This window comes from Plodia interpunctella, chromosome 5 (assembly GCF_027563975.2).
Source record: "Plodia interpunctella isolate USDA-ARS_2022_Savannah chromosome 5, ilPloInte3.2, whole genome shotgun sequence".
Lineage (NCBI taxonomy): Eukaryota > Metazoa > Arthropoda > Insecta > Lepidoptera > Pyralidae > Plodia > Plodia interpunctella.
Window position 1 is genome coordinate 5753735 of NC_071298.1, and position 16842 is coordinate 5770576.

The 16842-nt window shown below is 32.5% G+C and overlaps 2 protein-coding genes across 4 annotated transcripts in view; one reads left to right on the forward strand and one right to left on the reverse strand.

Annotated features, from left to right (window-relative positions):
- LOC128670418 (uncharacterized protein) overlaps nucleotides 1-16842 on the forward strand; it is an 80163-nt gene that overhangs the window by 35723 nt on the left and 27598 nt on the right. The gene's annotated exons all lie outside the window — the stretch shown is intronic.
- LOC128670422 (CD82 antigen-like) overlaps nucleotides 1-16842 on the reverse strand; it is a 45526-nt gene that overhangs the window by 16713 nt on the left and 11971 nt on the right. The window contains exons 2-3 of one of the 3 annotated variants that reach the window (XM_053746065.2): nucleotides 12345-12427; nucleotides 368-417 (exon numbers count right to left, since the gene is read on the reverse strand). The gene's annotated coding sequence lies outside the window, so the exon portion shown is untranslated. The remainder of the gene's footprint in view (nucleotides 1-367; nucleotides 418-12344; nucleotides 12428-16842) is intronic. The other 2 variants (XM_064435972.1, XM_053746066.2) reach the window with 2 other exon arrangements.

Here is a 16842-nt window from a genome sequence, read left to right on the forward strand (position 1 = left end):
CCGAAACGAGCCACTAGTTATACACAAATTACATAAATGAAATTAATTAAAAAACGAGTAAATCACAACCATCTTGGACAGGTGTTCTTTGCCAGTGTGCGATACTCACCTGCGGCAATATTTGAATATCGTATCTTCAGTAATGACTTGATATAAATTTGGTGAACGCAATAAGGAATTACAACGATGTATGTTTTGGCTGGTTAAGGTAACAAAAAAAGCAAAAGCCTTATAAGCAACAAGCTTACTATCTGCGAAATTTGTACCTTGTATTTTAATTAAAATACAAAGTGATGTTGTTAAAATACAAATTGAAATTGACACAAAATACAGCGAAAACTACATACAGAGTGAAAACATATCTTACTTAGGTGGCATGTCGATATTGTCGATGTACTTCTACACCGTGGAAATTGCCTGAAAGAAAAGAAATGACAAGTAAATATTTGCACCGGAGAGGCCGCCGCGACTCCGCGCGACGCGACGCTTCAACTCCCGCTAACTTAACCCGCCTTTCTAGAGATTGTTGGACTGACTTCGACCGTTCTCATTATTTATTTAACTAGGATATATGTATCCATTAATAAATGATCTTTACCTCATATATCATGAGAAATACAGTCAAACACTTACTCGTTAAATAGGGTTTCCATAACTTCTAATGGCAGGACATTTGGGTAAAAAGGCCGTTCCGTAGTCAAATACAATACAATCTCTGTATTGTTTTTTTTAGTTTTTTCAGTATATTTACGCTCACGGAAGTAAAGAAACAAAGAAACGAAAGCTCCCAAGTTCTCTCTTATCTGATCGTATCCCACGTTTCTTCTCTGCATAAATCATCAGAGCCCAGGATCCGTTTCCCTGCTTTTCTTCTCCTCTTTGAACGATCTTTGCCTTACTTTCTCATATATATGTACAGTACATATTTATGTAATGCCTCGTAAACCTAACGCTGGGTAGTAATTTTAACTAACCTATTTATGGTTGGGGACGTCACCCGAGTAATTACATGTTTATAGTTCCAATATAACAGGAATGTAACTATCATTGATTACGTTCAGAGAAAGTTGGTTCAGAGAAAATTTGTTTCGTATGTGTATGGCTCTAAAACTTCTGAACCAATTCAGCTGAATTTCGGCATGTAGTAGCAGTACGAAAAGTGATATTTAATTTAATCTTCTGTTCTTCTTTCTTGTCTGCAGAGAATTTTCTGTTTTGTCTGTTTCCTTCCACTGATTTTACTTCCCTATAAGATCTTTATGGACATATCATTTTTGCCAGGACGTCAGAAATAAAACTAATAAAATTTAATAGCACAGTTTATTACTGGCACATGTGAGATTAAAATATTATTTCATAAACATTATGTTCTATTCAGTTTTGTAAACACAAGATACCTTGAGACCTAAATAGCCGGCAGTGTAATGCAAAATTCGTTGAAGGTCGGACTTTCTTACAATATATAATATAGCATTCGATTTCAAACAACCAACATTAGGAAAACATAAGATTGTATGGTATGAAAAGAGCATGTGAAATATTATCTTGTAATAGACTAGAGAGAAATTCGTTGGCAAATGTAAACCTTGATTAAAAGACTAAAAATGATTTATTTTATTTTGTTTTGTTCAAGATTTTATTTCAAGAAACACAGCACATTTAAAAACAAAAGAAAATAAAAACATTGCCAAGTGGAGCATTGGAACCCTTTAGGTACGAACCCTAAAAATGTTTTAATTAGAATATTTTATTACCAATTAAGGAGTTTGTTCGTTTTTATGGCCCCTTTATGTACCTATTGTACGCTGCGTATTAGGTACACATGCATACATACGACATGAAACCACATAAAACTAACAAACTACAATGGCTCTATGGAAGGGTTGTATAATGATTACCCTACGCACACAAACCATGTCATTTGCAGATACGATTGATATCATGAAAATTATCACAATATTAAATTTTAATACGGAATTCGAAGTTATTGTTGCAGTGTTCGTCATTACACCCACGATGGAAATGTCGCAGTCGGCGTGGGAAGATATTATTTTTCGTTTCGGATAGTAAAACATACCTATAATTGACGTTTTAGTTATAAATAGACATTACTATGCATATTCCTATTTTTAGTAATATAATATATGATTACAATAGTAATATACAAATAATTATTTACTAGCAAACAAAACATTTATGTTAATCTGCGCGCGTTATAAATCTTCCGGAATCCAACCCATGCACGAAGTTGTTTACATAAGGTCTCATTTAAGATACATTGTTCATCTTGTTAGCGCTGCTTCATCGCCTTATAACATATTCAAAATCTTGCCGCATCAACCCAATTTTGGTCGAGTTACCTTTCGCACAGATTTTATATGCCAAGTTATGGCGAAAGTTGCTTTAATACTTTGTCTTTAAATTCTTTCACATTGTTGTTTCACTGATGATAGTTTTAAAATAAAAGTTATTGAAGTTGAAGGGCGGCTGAATTCATTGCGTTTTCCCAGATATTACTGAATAAAAATTTTGGTAATTCTTCCAATATTTACATAGGTTCTTATCTTCCATACGTTTATTGACGCTAAACAAATCTTAGCTAAAGTAAATGTATCAAAAACATAGCTTGCTAGCTGCTGCATACATGAAACTATATAAAACTAGGTTTATATTTTTAAACACTTGTGGATTTCGAATGTGAAGAGAGTGAGAAAGGCATAATAAAAAAATGGTGAAACTACTTACACTATAAACTTATTAACGAAGAACATCTTTCACATAGATATCTGAACGAAGTGAGAATAAATAACATCGCGTGACTGGCTGCCTTGGCGGGAACATTAGGCTCCTCTTTAGCATACACCTCCTACTAATAAGTCGGGTGTTGTGTGTGTGTGTGACTCTATGTATTAGCTCTGCGCACATATAACAGAACAATACTTCACTGTCGTGTAGAACAAACGCCTATCAGTTTTCATAATAAAGAATATAAAAATATTTAAAACTAATGACAGCACTTGACCAGATCAGTACTTTAAAGAACTTGACCAAAATAGCATACGAAGCGAAATGGATATAAGTAACTTGAGATACTCAAAATCGTTGAAAAAAAATCGGCATTGTATTATTGGCGACCCAGTGGCGACATGCGTTTAATCCCTCGCCGCTAACGCGTTTTCTTTCAATCCCTTAAAAATTATTATACAACAATAATAATCTTTCATTCCCATTTGTTTCATGCCAAGGTTCTCTGTCTATAAATTCCACATAATAATGAAACAGAAATAGTTACCGTTGGTTCAATTTAATATAAAAATCCCACCTGTAAACAACATTCAAGGAGATGATGGTTATTCAGAATCCCAAAATTTCCCTGAGACTGAAGATGTGGGACACAATTTTACGTCCAACGTCGTTCTTATAATTTGTATGCATTGAAATAATATTAATATCGTTCCAAGCCTCTTGGTTACGCATGTTGAATAAATCATGGTGGAACCTTCAAATATCACCTTGTGCTCCGACCCAAAGTCCAAGGTTTCACTATAATATAAGCATTATACAAAGGTATATTTGTTATTATAAGTAATAATTATAAAATTATACAAATCTTACTCAGGAAAATTGTTCCTGCAATCATCATCATATCGAATATGTTATTGCTAATACTGGTGTCAGATTTTATTCAAGGCGCCTAAAGGTATCTGATATGACTTTTACGACTACTTTCCGCCATCTAGTATCAGTTCCTGCATTTAAATATTTTAATATATTATTTTATTTGTGAACGTGAATGAGCGAACTAGTTAAAATAATGTGAAACTATTTATTTCAATAAGTATGCTATATTTACTTTTCTACTTCAGTCAATCGACATCAACAAGGAGTCTTCGTCTCAACGTAAAGATAAACTGGCAAAAATATTATTTTGTCAACTCGCTGAGATTTCTTATCGTTAAAAGCGCCGTTTCTCAGTAACTTTAGACCAGTGGGGTAGGAAATATGGCGCCAGATAAGTTCTTTTGTGTAGTTTAGCACGTAACGATATAAACTTTTTTTATTCGTACGTATTTTATTTGAACTAAATATCACATGACGGAGCATCGTCATATCTTAGTTGACTTTGTTGATATAATTTGATATAAAAGTTCAATAATAATAAAAAATTTGGTTTAGTCATGAAGCAAACGTAAGTTAATTGAAACATAATTCAGATAATATTGTTAGAATAATGCCTGTAATGTGCCTTCATTATGTTTATACTGTTGAATTGTAGAGATTAGATATCTGAAAATTCGATACACATTTCATGGGATCGGCAATCGGCGATAGATGAAATTAGTTTCGAAGGTTATTCCATTCTGCTGCATTCCGTTAGATTTGTGGTCGACACAACTGCGAATTGCGAAATAGTCGTGTCCTAATTATTCTTATTCCTTTATTTCTATTGTCATTACATATATTTTAGTTGAAGTTTAAACTAAATAAATAAGTAGGCAAGCTATTATTACAAGCTATTGTTGTACCCAGATGGGTATCTGAGTTGAATATTTAAATATAACTGTTGAGGGTACTATTGACAGCCAATGTTTCAGAGATATAAATATTATAAAAATAGTCTCAAAGCATAGGGAAATATTTGTGCTGTGTGGTATATTAATGACATAAAAACAAGAAAGATTATTTTCAAATAAAGTCAAAAGTATCTGTGTTTTTATAATAATGTTCGTTCATTAAAATACATTATATAATGTCCGGCTTGATAATACAGTATAGGTACATTGATATTCCACAGCAGGTTAAAGAAAATACAAATATTTACGAGATGAAATCTCCGCTCATGGGAATACACAACACACATTACAACACAATTTACGATCATAAAAAATGGAAAAGACGACTATTGCTTTAAAGATATCTATAATATTCAAAACGGTCCTTACAGGCTATGTAGAAATACCAATAGATTTTGGAGTTATTCATGTGAAATTATTTACTTTCGAACAGGGTTCTTAAATTATAAATTTATGATATTTATAATGGGGTTTAAAATATCACAATCACCTAAGAATTTCGAGCTTATAATGCTGTTATTCAGATTAGTTAGGCAAGGTACTTATGTAAAGCAAATTATAGAAGCGGAAGCTAAAAATAGATAAAGTCTATTGGAATGGCCTTGTGTTGCCCACCCGTTCCTTGAAGGAACGAGAGCCAAGGGGATAGCTTCGACCCACCCCCCGGTAGACATGATTTATTTCCGTAGGACCGCTCAGAACAAGATTTAATAATGTCACAAATGTTACTATTTTTTATAATTCAAGTATCAATATCCAACTGGAGAGCAATGTTGAAGAGTTTGCATTATTTTCCTTTTAGTTTGCCTGACCGCAGTTTAGTACGAAATTGTATTGTTTCGACTAGATTATTGTAGGTATAATTTAGCTAATAACATTTCAGTTACGAGATCTGTCTTTACTTTTAACGAATCTATCATTTACTTCTTAATTATTCATTATTTTACTAAATTTCTTTTAATTGAATAGAATAAAACTAATTGACACTTAAGCTAACAAGAACGAGTCAATAATTGCATAGTCCCTATCAAAATAGAGTCGTCACGACACAACGCCGCAGTTAGCAGAAGTGCTAAAAATAGCTTTATCCAATTACCGAGTCTCTCAGTGCCGCGAGTCCACGAATCCTCGTTAAATATGCAATCAGGAGCCGTGCTGGCCCTCGGCCCAACCTTTTTCATGACTCTTTCCAAACTAATGCATCTATATTTAAAAGAGATTAACAACGGTCAGAGGCTTTCACAATTTAGCTGATCAAAAACATACAATCGGATGGGTATACAATATATCAGATGAAACTGAAGATTATCTTTGGTTAAATCATACATTTCAAAAATGTTGCGAGTCCAAATCTTTTCCAGTAGTATTGTTATCTATATAGTAGCGAAATTCAATTCACGTAATTGCCATGCATAATTAACAAGATTGACCTTCCACTATTAATATCTATTAGTTCAGCTTATCATGGTTGTAATGGTCTCCGATAGTACCCATACATAATAATAGATAAGTATACTCCAAACTATGAATTATAACCACATGAAATAGTGTCTAGCCTAAACTATATACTTTCTTCCTCATTGATAAATTATCTGAACAAACTAATGGACCGAAGCTTCAATATTTATTCTTTACATTATATTCACAAGAAAACCGATTTCTTTAGTAACAGTAGTATCAATTAGGACATAATATATTAGTTTTTCGGAATATTAAGGCACGACTTTAATCTGAAATTTACCCAAGCTCGGCAACCATAAAGGTATAGTTACGTTATGAACTTAGAAAACTAATCGACGAAGACATGAAGCAATCTCAAGTTAGTAAACTTTATGTGTACACTTAGAACGTCCAAACTATGCTGAACATACTCTGTCAACTAGTTTGGATGTCAAAATACTATACGTGCTGTATTTACAAGTTTTCCATAAACTTCTCTTTAAAACTTTTTTTTTTTACAAGTATTAAGATTTAGTAGACAATCTCTTGAAAATGCACATTGCTAAAACAATTGAAAAAACAAATACTGATGTTATATTTTTAGTAGGTAGGTAGCAAATGATACAAGCGAGTTAATTAAAAACTCAGACCGTGTACATTATGCACTATGAGAACGAAATGTGCAAACATTCTTTGTTAACATTTACGGAAAATGTGTAGTGTATTCTAGAAAAATCTTTGCAATATTGCGAGGTTCTTTATACACAAACATTTTAAAAAAAATTATAATATTTCTTACTATGGATAACATTCCTTCGATATAAAGATTTATGGAGATTTTTCTTATATTATTGGGAATTTGTGAAGCATTGAAGAAGAGGATAGAACGTTAATATATTATATACACTCCTAGACATATTAATAAAATTGTTAAGAAATATGACGCAATATGTATACATACATAGTAGTTATTATATTCAGTTTCACGCAAGCTCTCTACATGACATATCTAACAGCATCACAAGCCAAAGTTGCGCGTTGCCTAAGTACGCACTTGTCGAGTAGTAAATTTAACTGTGCCCTAGATGGTGTCATATTCTAATGATGATTGAAGTAACTCTTAATAAGTTAATTTCAATTATAACTAATATATGGTTATTATTATATTCGTCTATGACATTCGATCTAAGAGCGAAAAAAAAGCAGAATCAAATAATAACAAAAGGCATTTCTTTCTCTGGTGTTCTCGCAGTGCTTGGTCTGGATGACATATTGAGAGATGTGACCTTTATGTGGGATATTTTATGAGAAGGTCAAGAATACCGCCGATCGCCAGCTGCTCAATCGTAGTTTTATTACTAACTTCAACCGGGCACTATTTTACTGAGTGATTTGCCACCCAAGGCATCTTATGAAGGGTCAATATATACATATCATTAAACTGTAAGTGGGCTATGTCTGTACATAGAAGACATTGAAGAAAAATAATTATTGGTGGTCTGTATGGGACTAACAGAAGCGAAAACTTTTTTCTAATTGTTATCTGTCTCTCTGTATATTTGTTCGCGCATCATGCAAAAGTACTGAGTGAAATTTGATACAGTTTACACAGTTGTATAGCGGATGATCTAACTTAAAACCTCGAATAGGTTTTACCGCGATACATTGTTTAGAACCCGAGACATTAATAATAATAAGTTACAAGCTGATGCACGAAAAACTAGTTGTAGGCAAAAGTTAACTAAATAAATTTGTATTATACTTATGATTATCTTACTCAATTTTCATCACATTATATTTTCATATTTACTTTCCTATTTTCTTTAGAAAACATAGTATCCTTCAAGTCTAGAGCCTAGTAAAGATAACATGACGAGAAAGTTTTAGTAATGACAGAAAAAATCCAAACTAATTTCGGTTATGTAGTAAGGTAAGGAATATAATTCTTACAAATTATATGTGAGTCAGAATCAGAGCACTTAGAATGCTCTCTGGAGGACAATCCAAAGTTGATTCCGCTTCGTGATTTCAGAGAATGCAATTACTGTATGAACGATCGTGTATAATGCACGCAAAGTATGAGATTTGTGGATTTGTTTATCTTTTTGCCTGATATCCTGAAAGCATTCTATAGATTGCTTTGGCACAACTTTTATGGATTCGGATTATAACCTTTTATAAATTTACTTTCAGATTTATAGATCTGAACAAAATAGTATAAAAAATACAGTTCCATAAGAAAAAACAAATATTTTGTTATATCTATATAAGTCTTTTCTATCTGTCAGATATATAAAATACAAGTAAGAGGTTTATAAAGAAGCCACGCTCCGTGTGAGCCTAGCCAGATCTGCGCCTCGCGAGGAAATGGACCGAAGCGTTATTAATTAATCACACCCTAATCGTCACGCATTAGCCGCTCGGATGCACAGGACTCCAGTCACCCAGTCGACACACATGTCCACAGATAACTAATATCAATTTGGCATCGACTGAAGTAATCAAAAGTTGTTGTTACTAGTTTTAGTAGTAGTAGTGACTAGTTTTAGTCTGATATGCGAAAGTGTAGGTATACGAACATTAAATTACAACATTAAAATATATTCTATTAGCTGTTATGAATATAGGTATATAGAATACTATTTAATCAATTTTTAGCTTTACAATTTTAAAATACGAAATATTATATTTACTCTAATGTTAAACTCGCTAAAAATATACATTTCGTTTGGCTACGACGTTGTTCCTACTTCGTATTGCGCTCTACGATTGCAGCTACGATTTGGCTACGATGCCGCTCGTTAAAATGAATCGACAAATTTTCACCGCGACAACCGACGCCTACGCGCTTCCACTCCAATAAGTTTGGAATATTTAGATCAACTCACCACTCTAGTAATACCTCATTTGGATACTTATAGAATTTGTAATCTGTCAACTATTAACTCATAAAATTTCCTGAGTACTGTAGTTCACACATAACACTTTTATGTACGACCATCGACAGACGTAATACGCCATATTCTAAACCCACGCAACGAAATTCAAAGGCTGTTTGAAAACATTCATTCACGCATGTCTGTTAAGAATATCAACACGACTCTATCGTATTTCTTCCAAATTTTTTTGTTGGCTGGCATTCGTGTCTTCAGTCTTGTCAGTAATAAATACATAGAACACAAAGTCTGAGGCTCATTGATTGCGGCTCATTGACTCTCTACGGTGACATTAAATAAACAGTAACAGTAGTACTAATAAAACTAATTCCAGTCAGTACAATTGATATTTTATTTTCTGCTAGTACATCGAGTTTTGTGCCTACATGAAGTCATATTGTAACTACTCGAACACTAAGAGGACGGAATAATATTTTAATTCATTGCTATTACAGTTATAGGTCAAACAAAAACTTGAATGTTATTTGCATTTTATGCAAAATGCAGCGTTGTTGAATCGCGTGTTTAGCGGCGTGGCGTGCGGCGAGGCGTGCGCGGTGGCGTGGTGCTGTCTCAATGCAGGCCGTCCTATGCTGCACTAATAGCTCATACGTCACTGGCTGCCTTATCAGGTTTCCGGTGGCGTGCTGCACATACCACCCGACAACAGCGAAACAACTACCCGTAATCTATGTAAAACAGGTTGAATGAACCAAAGTGCACTGACTATTAAAAGCTGCTAATGCACTTTGGAATGTTTGAACTCTGTACTAAAGTAATATTAATTGCAAAGTCCATCGGAGTATAATATGCTGTAACGAGTAGGTATATATTGAAACGCATGAACCAACATTATTGAACATATAACGTTTTATATTATGAGCAAAAAATATTTTTTTAATATAATTTATTGTATATTTACTTTGTTTTAATAGCTGGCATTAATTAGATTTTAAGTATGTTTGGGCAATCACTAAGGTCACCGCGTTATGACTGAGTTTACCATGGAAAGATAATTTTGTGGAGATTATTAATACATCAATATTAAAAGTAGAAGGATCTTTATCTGACATGCGTCGAGGAGAAATTAATTACACTCGATACGGACGGTAAGCAGGATAATTAATAGAGAGAGCTCCGTGTAAACACCCGTATCGGAGATTACACACTGCTGTGCGCACGTTATCTCCTGTATATTGCGGGATGCGGTATTGAAAATATTATTGTGTAATTCAGTCATGGAATTACTAAGACTGTAAATAGATTTGAAAATGTTTAAATGAATTTTAGATGTTATGTGTGAGCGATACGTAGCAGCAACGCTATTAATTGTTTTATAATTTTTCTAGTAGAAAAAAACAACAAAAAACAGAATAGTTTTACGAGTTCCTATCAAATAAAAATAAGAAAACACCAATAATAGTAAGAACGAAAACTTAAAAATACAATTGGTTTCGGAAATAAAGGTGTGGAATAAAGAGCCATATTTATAACTAAGCCAAGGGGCGTATCGGTTCCGATACGGGCGATGGATACTAATGGCTGTGGTCTGCCGCTAAATTACACTAATTTCCTTAATTTAGTTTGCGCCTACAACAATTTGTAAAGATGCTTTCTGTGATTAGGTAACAACGTAGAGGTAACTATTACTACAAAGCCTCAGAATAATGTGTGCAAGTATTTGGACGAGTTTGGGTCTTGGATAAGAGCAAACTTCCGATAGAGCAGCCCCGTGCCTTATCGACGTCGTAACCTTCGCATCGTAGTCCTTATATTCGCCTAAACGATTCATGATCATAATAAGTAGGCAATATCATCGTGAAAGTCAAATTTCTATGAGGCGTGTCTTTTGAGCTTAGTTATATAAAGTCTAGTTATCCCAAAATTTGTTATTGATTAGTACCTCTGTATCTAATATCGGATTATACAAAGCTTGTTCTACTGGCACTGTCTGTCTCTATTTACTTGTATTAAATAAAAAAGACATGGGTATATGTACAGAGCGTCGAGTAAGCATCTTATACACACAATGTAGCTAACCTCGTAAGTGTTTATAAACGATCGCCAATATCCCCAAAGAATCGATAAGACGTGGTGAAAAGATAGGATGTCCCTATTTGTAACGGTGACCCAAATGACCCTGAGTCGAGCCAAATGAATGTAGGCAAATGACGCTATATTTTAGGAACGTTTTTCAATCACCAATATATTATGCTTATGAATTCACAAAAGATAAGGAAAAATTATTGTGTGTCTTGATTTGCGGAATATTTCCGGATGCGAATAGGAGATAATCAACTAAATTCAACACTTTTATTTTTATATTATTTCCCGCACATTGGAAACAACTTAGTATACGATTAGTTTCACAAGTTTAATATATTTTGTGTGTTTAATGTATTGTGGACAACTAATAATATGTCATTAGGTTAATACGTATACTAGAGACAACACAGAAATCGAATATTATTGTATGACTTTTCATGTGTTAATTTCTATTTACTTTTTATTTGCTCAATAGTCATTACTTAAGAAACCATTATGAAATTTTATATATTCTTTAGTTTATTGATTAATTTATTATTTATTTAATAAATCAATGTTTTTTATAATACATCTTATAGATTACAAATTGATTATTAAAACAAATAAAATTCCATTCATAGGACAATCCCGACACGTCTCAAGTCCGACCTGTAGGTTCCCATATCTCCAGTAGCATTTCTCGTGGAATGGCAAGGGAAGTTCTTTGAATCAGATATGAAATTTTACTATACTCAAAATCAAACTAAATTGATGTTTCACATCCATGTTACCTTCAAAAGTCTCTCAGAATCCTGAAATATAAACAAAAAAAAACAACAATACAGTAAAAATTTCTTCTATCTTTTAGAAATACCACATCAATTCCAATGGATGTTTAGTTTTTGTAAAGCGTCAGCTGGTATTTCGCAAACTATTGATCCTCTGTCGACGGACAAAAGCACGCGTCACTCGAGTCGTGCGGTTTATCGACTCTCCTCTCCGCGCTAAACCTCATAGCCAACCGAGCATTCGAATAGTTTCCCAACTCGAATCCCTCCAGTACATAGTCATTATTCGAATACGTGTAGGTAACCTGCATGTAGCACGTGACCTGACTGGGAATAGCTGCGAAGATCTTTGGAGATACTTCTACTTCTACAGCACACATAACAGTACTGCGACCCCGTTAACGTTCAATCCCCAAACAACATTCAACAGGATTAAGTTATACATCGTTGACCCGTTGAAACGAAGCACTTTGTTAAAGTGAAAATAAATCTAATATGATGAATCAAATGTTCGTTTAGTAAGCACTCGTTTGTGAATCTCAAATAAGCAATATTTTCAAAGGCTCGCGTCTATCACTTACCTTTCAGTTGGGCGCTTGTATGCTGATATAACTTAACGAGCTCCATTGTAACAAGCAACCTGCCCTATGAGGACGATCGTTCTCTGAAAAGAAAAATATTGTATCAACACAAAGCATACTTATGTATACTAGGAAGCATATAGGTGTGTATTTCTTTACATAGTGGCAGTTGTGCATTTTGTCTACAAAATGCACAACTGCCACTGACAGGGTTGTCAGTTGCAAAAATTAAAAATATTCTTTATTAATTTTTTTTATTTAATGACAAATATTATGATCTCTTACATATCATGCTCCTATTATGACTTGGCCTCATTTGGTTAATACATTATAATGCTTTTTGAAACCATAAACAAACACATTTCTTTTCAAATCAGACCAGTAGATACTTTCTGTCAAGTTCAAATTTTCTGGTTTATTAAATTGAAGAGATCGTTTAGAGCTTTCACGTAAAAGATAAGTTTATTTATTTCGAACCACACGCATACGAAGTTTCGGTAACAGTTAGTATACTTTAATTCTAGTATAGGTATTTATGAATATTATATTATCTATCATATATAAATCTACATATATCACTGCACGTTGTCAAAACTAGATTTATGCGGGGAAGTAAATGATAAATTCCTCCTAAGTGCTGACGCGATACTGGCGACTGAATTGCAGACATGAAATACCCATTTTGTGGATTCTTTACGATTCAGTAAATATAGCTTGACGCTGCCGTGGCAATTGATATCTTGAATGTGATTTATAATGTCATCATAGCATAGAATTGGTAGGTACTCCGTACCGTAATTTTGAGGTGTTATCACTTCAAAATTCTATATTCATAACGCACAGTTTCTTTCTTCGATTATTAACATGCAAATGAAATGAAATGAAATAAATTTATTTACACAAAGCACGGTACAAATAGATGTTACAGAACTTGTGGGTACTATGACATGCTTCGCCAAAAATATGGCATGTAAATATAAGTGTGTTTTAATAAATTTATATCTATGAATTTAATTTAATTATTCTACAATTACTCATAAAAAAAATAATAATAATAATCATTGTCATTAAAAATATTAAAATGTCATTAAATATAAAGAATTGTCATTTTCAGATAATAAGTACTAGGTATGTCACAATCAGGTCAAAACTTAATGATAAGAACTTATTCATTTTGTGTTCCAAAATTCATTCATGTCATAAAATGAATGATGTAACAGCCATTTTTTCAATTCCGAAATGAATCTCTTTTTTGGCAATTCTCTAATACATTTTGGTATTTTATTATAAACTTTTGTCGCCATAACATAACAATTGTTGCTAAAGAGAGAGGTTCTACAAATAGGTAATATCAAACGAGACGGATCTCTATGTCTGAATTTTCTGCTTATGTCACTAACTCTTGTAAAAAAGTTCATGTGTGACCTTACGAATATTCCGACTTCAAGAATGTACATTGAAGTTAATGTTAAAATATTCAGTTTTTTGAATAGAGGTCTACATGATTCCAAAGGACCTACACCACATAATGCTCTTATGCATTTTTTTTGCGTTAAAAACACTCTTTTCACATCTGTTGAGTTTCCCCACAAGATAAGACCATACCTCAAAACAGATGACACATATCCGTGATATGCTGTACGAGCAATATTACTGTTAGCGACTCGTCTCAATTTTCTAAGAGCAAATACAAATTTATTAATTTTGTTACATACACCTTCGACATGTGATTTCCAGTTGCAGTGTTGGTCTAATGTTAATCCTAAAAATTTAATTTCATTGGCTTTAGTTAAATTCTGACCTTCACATATTATATTCAAACTAGAATGTTTGGTTTGGTAATTAGAAAACACTACATATTTTGTTTTATCAACATTAACAAACATATTGTTGGACTTAAGCCACCTTGCCGTTGATTCAATGGTTTGATTAATTGCAGTTTCATAATTAATATTGTCATTCGTATCTGGTATTGTTATTGAGATGTCATCAGCAAATAAGTTACATTTATAGTCAGTTATTGTTTTAATGTCATTTATATACAACAGAAATAGGACCGGCCCTAAAATGCTTCCTTGAGGCACCCCATATTTTTTTACTTGATAGGAAGATCTATATGCTTCGCATTGTAATTTTTTATCAATACGAGTAACTTCCACACACTGTGTTCTGTTTGTTAAATAACTTTTAATCCAGTCGTTTGCTAAGCCTCTAATACCATAGTTTTCAAGTTTTTTAAGAAGTAAGCTATGGTCTACAAAATCGAATGCCTTCGTCATATCGAAAAATACTGTCAGCACTGGTTTTTTATTATCAATGTTCTGAGTTATATTAAACATGAGTGAGAAAGCCGCTAAAGTTGTTGATTTATTCTTTTGAAATCCATTTTGTTCTTCAATTATAATATTGTGTTTATCAATAAATGAGTTTATTCGCTTTAACATTACTTTTTCGAATATTTTAGAAATAACTGGGATTAAGGCTATGGGACGATAATTGTTGATATCCTGTTTACTTCCTTTTTTAAACAGCGGTTTAATTATTGTTACTTTAAGTTTTGTTGGAAATGTGCTGTTTACAAATGATAAATTTACTAAATATGTCAATACTGGTGCTAATAATTTGCTGCAAGATTTTAATACAAATGTTGGAATATCGTCGTAACCAACCGACTTTGTATTATTTAGCGATTGTATTACTTTAACTATTTCCTCTTCATCACATGGCGAAAGAAACATAGACGAATTTGTTTCTTTCATGTTTTTATTAAAATTATTCGAGCTAGAACTAGATGAATTTTGGACATCAGGTATATTAGAATAGTATGTGTTAAATGTTTCAGCAATTTTTTGTGGGTCATGTATATCTTTTCCGTCAATATGAATAGATTTAATGTCATTATTTTGTTTGTGATTGTCAGTTTTATTTTGAATTATGTCCCAAGTAGCTTTACATTTGTTTTTAGAATTTTCTACTATTTTATAATTTAATGTCTTTTTGCATGTGTCTATGCATTTTCTCAAAATTGTATTGTATTTTGCGTAATGTAATTTATTTTCTGTGGTTCTATTTTTATAATATTTAAACCGCAGATTGCTTTTTGTCTTACACGCAATTTTAATACCTTTTGATATCCATTTTGGGGAACTCGATTGTAAATTAATTTTTATTTTTTGTATTGGAAAGCATAAGTTAAAGAACATACAAAAAGTTTCATGAAACTCGTTAAAAGCCGTATCCAAATCAGTTTCATTTTTTACGTTGGACCAAGAGAGCTTCGAAAGGCAGTGGTAAAACTTCTGCATGTTTTCAACAGAAAAAATACGTTGTTTCCTGTAATAGTACGGTTTTTCCTTATCTGTTTGTTGAACTGAAAATGTTAATGTTTGTGCAGTATTGTGGTCAGAGAGGTGGATATCATGTGTTTTACCTACGGCACCTTTATAGTTACTTATTATTAAATCTATGCACCTTTTTTGTCTTGTGGGTTCTTTTATATGTTGATCTAAATTGTAGTTTGAGAGTATACTGTTCAATTTTTTTGCATTGTTATTATTGTCTAGGATATTTATGTTAAAATCACCCGTTAAAATAATTTTCTTATTGTATCTACCAGTAATTTGGTGTAACAAGCACTCTAGTTTAGATAGAAAATATGGTACATCAGAATCAGGTGTTCTATATACACAAATAACTATAACGCCCATAGATGTTATGTCGACACCACAACATTCAAAAACTTTATCTACTGATGATTGCTTACACAGTGCTATTTCTTTAAATCTTATATTATTTTTAATTAAAATGCAAACTCCACCACGTTCCTTATCTTTTCTGGAGTAAAAAGAAGCTAAATTAAAATTTTTGAATTGTATATTTGGTTCATTCCCGGACTTAACAAAAGTTTCAGAAAAACACAATATATCCAGTGTAGTACCATTATTGTGAAACTCATCAATGCAGACCTCTAAAATATCGGTTTTGTTCAAGAGTCCGGCTATATTTTGGTGAAACAGTGTTTTGTTAAATAGATTGGGCACGAAAAAACCTGTTTTTGTTAGATTCAACTGATTGTTTGTTTGGGTCTGGGTTATTCGTACAAACAGGAAATTCAGCATTAGATCCCATTTTCTTAAAATAATATGGTATTGTTCCTTTTGCTGGAATATTCTTTGGCGAGCTTCTGTCTAGATATTTGGTAGAAGTCAAAGAACTAGCATTATTTTGCGTTACACAGGCTTTAAAAGTTAGAAATTTAGATTTGTATTCATCTAGGTTAATTAAATTATTAATTTTAAAACAAATGTCATGTAAATATTTTTTATGGTCACAATAATAATATTTTCTAGGATTATACAATTCAATATATGTACAATTTGGAAAATATTGCGAGACATTTTTGATTAAGTTATTTAGTTTGTTTTCATTTAGACAGCTATTATAGGTAACATTCAATAATATAACATTAGCATTAAGACCTTGTAAATATTTAAGTGCA